General features: G+C 58.7%; 1 protein-coding gene across 1 annotated transcript in view; it reads right to left on the bottom strand.

Annotated features, from left to right (window-relative positions):
- Positions 1 to 3,557, bottom strand: part of PRKCD (protein kinase C delta) — a 31,193-nt gene extending 27,636 nt beyond the window's left edge. The window contains exon 1 of the mRNA XM_055274339.2: positions 3,341 to 3,557. The gene's annotated coding sequence lies outside the window, so the exon portion shown is untranslated. The remainder of the gene's footprint in view (positions 1 to 3,340) is intronic.
- Between the last annotated feature and the right edge of the window lie 2,443 nt (positions 3,558 to 6,000).

Genomic DNA, 6,000 nt, shown 5'->3' on the forward strand with positions numbered 1-6,000 from the left:
TGCCCCGCAGGTTTAGGAGTCCTAGGGTGCAACAAAGTACCACCACTTTATGTCCTGGGGCAATTCCCCTGAGCCTCAGTTTTTTTAATGGGGAAACTACTAGCCCCCTCTCCCCAGGTTGTTCTGAGGTTCCAATGATGTGGCGTGCCAGCTCCTGTGCTGGACTCACGTTGAGAATGCCAAATGAATAGTGACTTTTTTTTTTTTTATGTGGCAGGGTCTCGCTCTATTGCCCAGGCTGGAGTGCAGTGGCATGATCTTGGCTCACTGCAACCTCTGCCTCCTGGTCTCAAGTGATTCTCATGCCTCAGCCTCCTGAGCAGCTGAGATTACAGGGGCGCACCACCACGCCCAGCTAATTTTTGTATTTTTGGTAGAGACGGGGTTTCACCATGTTGGCCAGGCTGGTCTCAAATTCCTGACCAAGTGATCCACCTGCCTTGGCTTCCCAAAATGCTGGGATTACAGGTGTGAGCCACCGTGCCCAGCCTGAAGAGTGACATTTTTTAATCTCTTGTTTTGTGCCTTATAGTTCAGGTGATTCTCACATTACTATTGTGCCCATTACACAGCTGAAAAAACTGAGGCCTGGAGATATCCTGGGAGGAAGAAATGGCAAAGGTAGCAAGGTACTCTGTCTCGTGGCTGAAAGGCCTAAGCATTTTTCTCTGAAGGCCAGCTCAAGCCTCTAAGAAAGATTCTGCTCCCCAGATGTGAACCCCTCCCCCAACTAGAGATCCCCATCACCATTCCCTGGGGGCGGAGGCATCCTTGGCTTTATCTTTTTGTCTGTACTTTAAATTATTTCTAATTTTAATCTAAACTGTGCCAGCTAAATGGTGTCAGCGCCCTGCAGTTACAGCTCTGAATCACCCCCCACCCCTGTCTCCCCCATCGCTACTACTGACACTAAGGGCTGGTGAGGGAGAGGCTGTCATGCAGGCTGAACAGGGCTAGGTACTGGGGGGTCTGTCGGGGCATCCCCCTCCCTCAAGCTGCTTGGTCAAGGAGATGGGAAGAGGCAACAGACAGGCAGGAAATTGGGTTGGATACTGTCTGGGCTTTCTTTAGCCCCAGCTCCAAGGAGAATGGGAACCATATAGCTGGGGGTGGGGACAACAAAAGACTTCGCATGTGCTGTGTTCTCACTATGGGCCAAGACTGTGTTAAAGGACCTTTAACATAGGAACTTTTGTCCTCACAGCTTTCTCCATTCTGCAGATAAGAACACTCAGCCTTGAGAGGCCTAGCTTGGGTCTCTTGCTCTTAACAGGCACAAGCAAGTATTGGAGCCCAAATCATTCTTGGGTACAGAGCCCGAGGTCTTGGTCACAACACTACAAACCCCAAGACTTGCCCTCTAGCCCTCTCCATGTGCACACCCACATCCTCATGGTCTCCCACACACTCACACACACCCCCACACTGGGCTCTCACCTTCCTTCCCAGCACTGTCACCACACACCTTGTCACACCCCCTCCTGCCGCTAACACCCACGCCCAGGCACTCTCGGTTCCCCACAGTCACAGTCATTCCCCAAGCATACACCGGCAGTTTCATAGACTGTGTCCCACCAGTCACACACTCCTACCGTGGCCACACACTGCCAGGCTTACCCCAGCACTGTCCCATCACATAGCCCTCACACCACCCATCAGCCAGGTACAGCTGCCCAGACACCTCACACCTCCCTGTCTCACACACGCACGCACACACACAACCACACACATCACACATGCACCATACAGCCTCCCTCTGCTGGCCTGCTCACCACGCCCCAGCTCACTCCACAGCAGGAACGAGGAAACCCCAGGGATCAGTCCCCTCCCTTAGTGACCAGGTGAGCCTGGTCACAGAAGCTCAGTGGCAGAGGGAGAGCCACACGTGAGTACACACACATACACACACTTATACAGACACACACATGAGCCTGGTGGGTAGGCACCCAACACCAGGGGCTTCCACAATTAACAGATCTAACGTACTCATGGCCAGTTGGTCACCATGATATACCCAGTGTGCAACACTGAAGCCTCCAGACACACAGGGACACACACACTAGCAGGCAAGGACACACAACACACAAGAGTCTGGTGACAACAAACACACCAAGAATGGTACACACAGTTGCAAAAGACACACACAGAGCCTCAGGACACAAACAGACATACACACATACACACAAGCAAGTCACACAAGCGAAAAAGGACACACATGCACAGGCAAGTCCCACAGTGACAGCACAGAAGCTGACACAGACACACAACATACCCACACACCCAGATACCAGTGACTTAGCACAAGAAGACAGCGTCCAAACATACAGGGTAGGCGTCAGAGAAGGGGACCCCCCCGCCCACTCACAGCAGATCCTTCTGACCAGGTTTAAGGCGGGGCTCGGTGGGGCTCTCCCCTGTCCCAAGAGAGAGGGAATTGGGGAAGTGGGAGCAGTTCCGATGGTGCTTTCCTTCTGCCTCTCCATCACCAGCCAGGAGGACCCCCCCCACCTCCTCCCCTCACCTGGCGGATCCCCCACAACGGGAGTGGCATCTGGGTTGGGGGCGAGTACAGACCGCACCGGGCAGGGGCCACCCTGGGAGGGGTCTCAGAGGGGCGGAGGGGTGGGGTGGGAAGGGCGATGGTGGAGACTGGAGCCACGCCCAGCCCAGAGACGGATGAAGGGACCGAGAAAGACTCTTGAGACTGAAAGAAGAGACAGCGAGGAGGAGGCGACGCGCGGGTCGGGCCTCCAGGGACCCAGGGGCGGGAGGCGAGGCCCGGCGGGCGGCCTGGCCTGGGCCCCGCGGTAGAGCGGAGAGGCGGCTGGACCGGCAGGGGGCGGCGAGCGTGGGCCGGGGGCGCGGCTCCGGGAGGACGGGATCGAGGGGGCGGCGGGCGGGGGTAGGGGTGGGGTGGGGCGATGGAGCACGCGGAGGGCAAGGGACGGACGGATCGGGTGGCGAGAGACGGAAGGATCGGGTCTCGGAGAGGCGCGCAGGGGGAGAACACAGAGTAGGTGGCGACGGACGGACGGACACAGGGCCCGGGAGAGAGTCGGGAGGGACGGACGGGCCCCTCGGAGGAGCGGGAGACACACGGGCGGGTGGAGGGGCCGGGAGCGGGCAGACAGAAGGACCTCAGCCCCCACTGTCTAGCGGAGGGACAGACAGACGGACAGGGGGACGGAGTCACCGGCAGGTCTCGGCGCGGCGGGACTTTCGCTGACCGCGGCTCAGTTTCTCAGTTTCAGAAACGGGAACTGGGGCGGGAAGGGGGAAGGAAAGGCGCCGCGCCCTCGGCGTAGCCCCGATCCCGCGCCCGGACCCGGCCCTCACTTACCTCCTGGTGCAGGGGCAGGCGCCAAGGGTCGCGGCGGCAGCGGCGGAGGCGCTGCTCCCCGGCGCGCGGACGGGGTTCGGCGCGGGGCTGACTGGGATGGGCCCAGCGGCAAGTGAGGTGTGGCCCGGGCCTCGGCGCGGCGAGCGGGCGCCGGGGGTCGCTCCGGGAATCTGGGCTGCAGCCGCCTAGGGCTCCGGCGCCTCGGCACACGGAAGTGCGAGGGGGCGGGGCCGAGAGACCTCACCCAGGTGCCGCCAGCCCCGCCCCCGTCAGGCCCCGCCCCCGTCAGGCCCCGCCCCGCCAGCTGCAACCGGGGACAGCGTCCCTCCGCCTCTGTCTGCGCGGGACACCGAGTCTCCCGGCCCCTCTGCCCTCCCTGGCCTGCTTCGCATCCTCCCGCCATTAGCGCGCAGCCAGCCCTCAGAAGGGGCCCATTTTACAGAGGAGGACCCTGAGGCCCGGTGGGGAAGCGCCCCCCGCCCGCTGGGGCCTGGGAGGGGCCGGCGGGGGTTCCCCCGCTCCCCACACCCACGCCCGGGACTCCCCACTGGCCAGCTGGCCCGCCTCTCCTGGCCCCACTCCTGCTCTTCCTGTTGGCTGGAGCTCGGACGCGGCCGGGCTCGGTGCCCGCCGCCAAGCCCGCTGTCCCGGCTCTGCCCCAAAGACTGAGCTGGTTAGTCTCCACGGTCGGAGGTTCTCGCTGGTCGGGCGCTGCACTGCTCCTCAGGCGGTTCTGGGAGCTGCCCCTACCCCGACTGGCAGTTGCCCCTATCCCGATTGGCAGTCTTCTGCTTTCCTGCCCCCACCTTCGAGACGTCTCTATTGCTCCTGGCAGGCGCCTGAGCCTCCTTTCCAGACGTGGAGCTTGGTTGTCAGCCATAACTCATTCATTCATTCATTCACTCATTCATCTATTCACCGAGTGTCCCCTAGGCTCAAAGTCTAGGGACCAGTTGGGGTTCTAGGGAGTCCATTCCCCTGTCCCCAGAGCTCAGAAAACCAAGACATTAGCCTTATACTCATCCAAAGAAGTATCACTTCCCAGGAGACAAAAAAGAAGGTTCCAGGTCCTGGGGAACCACCTAGAAGGGATAGGGAAAGTCTAGACAGCTCTTCCCAGCTGAGACACAAGGGATGGAAGTGGGGGACAATCCCTGAGGTGGCCTGAGCTGAGAAAGGGGCTTGTGACAGAGACAGGCCATTGGACTTTGGTCTTCTCACGGAGCAATGAGAAGGTGGTGAAAGCTATTACAACCAGGCAGGACGACAGGCTCAAGGGGGCTCCTGCGGGATAGATGGGGCAGAGGGACAGCAGGGCAGAGGAGAGGCTGGATGGGGGACAGAAGGGCTGCCACGTTGTTCAGGTGGGAAGACTCTGGGTTGAGATTGCGGAAGATGGATGGGGAGAAAAGGCCGGACCAGGTGGGTTCAAGGACTGTCCTTTGGGAAAGACATTTTCTCTTCACACCCAGGCCTTGGGCATGCTGTTCTCTGGGCCTGAATGCCATTTCCCACCCCACCCCCAAACCTCTACCTGCCCTGGTTGTGTCCATTCAAATGTCCCTCCTCCCTGATGCCCAGTTGTAATGCCCAGCACTTCCCTGAGCGAAGGACCATATTCATTAGCATGTTCTGTGTCCTGATCCCATCCCACCCCACCCATCATGCCCCATGGCTTCCCTGGGGTTGGACTGGAGGAAAGGGTGCACAAGGTGAGCCTCAAGTGACCTTTGCCCACTTGGGATCGGGTTTCCTTCTGGCTTCTCCTTCAGGTCCACAGTAAGCCAACCCAGCCTCTCCCTCAACATAAACAATAGGCCCACCCTGTGCCAGGGACTGCAGCCAGAGGGAGGACTGACCCTTGAGGAGCTCCTGGTCCAGCCACCAGACCTTTGTTCCCACTCCGTGTGGTTCACCATGGAAGAAGGAAATGAATAATCATGGCTATCGCTGATAGGGGCTACCCAGCACCAGGCTGTGTGCTGGGTGCTGGATGTGGGCAGTCTGAACAGTTCTCAAGAGGTGAGGGTTGCTGTTAGTGCCAGTTTTGGTAATGAGCAAACTGAGACTCAGAGAAAGGAGAAGCGACTTGCCCCAGAGTACACAGTTAGTCAGTGGCAGAGGCAGATTCAGACCGAGGTCTGTCTGGCTCCAAAGCCCATAGTTTACCTCAGGGATCTCAATTTCAACACCACTGACCTTTGGGACAGATGATTCTTTGCTGTGGGGGCTGCCCTGTGCACTGTAAGGATGTTTAGCAGCATCCCTGGCCTCTGCCTACTGGATGCCAGTAGTACCTCCCTGCTTTAACTTGTGACAGACAAAAATGTCTCCAAACATTGCCAAATGTCCGCTGCAGGGCAAAATTACCCCTTGTTGAGAATCACTGCTTTGACATATACTGGTGTTACAGGAACAAGATTTACATTAGACAACAGGAAGCACTTTCCTGATCCTCAGGATAGGCAGACTTGTGAGCTCAGGGGCTGCAAGCATACACTGGCTTCAGCCAATCTTTCTCCTCTGGAGAAGGGGGAAGTGCGATGTACTCAGAGAGGGGCAGAGGGGCTAAGGCTGTGCTAGCTATGCTGTGGCGAGGGCAGAGAAGGGATGAAGGTGGGCTTCCCTCCAGGCCTTAGGTCCAAGGGTTCCAGGGAGAA

This window comes from Symphalangus syndactylus, chromosome 1, assembly GCF_028878055.3.
Source record: "Symphalangus syndactylus isolate Jambi chromosome 1, NHGRI_mSymSyn1-v2.1_pri, whole genome shotgun sequence".
In the NCBI taxonomy this organism is placed as follows: Eukaryota; Metazoa; Chordata; class Mammalia; order Primates; family Hylobatidae; genus Symphalangus; species Symphalangus syndactylus.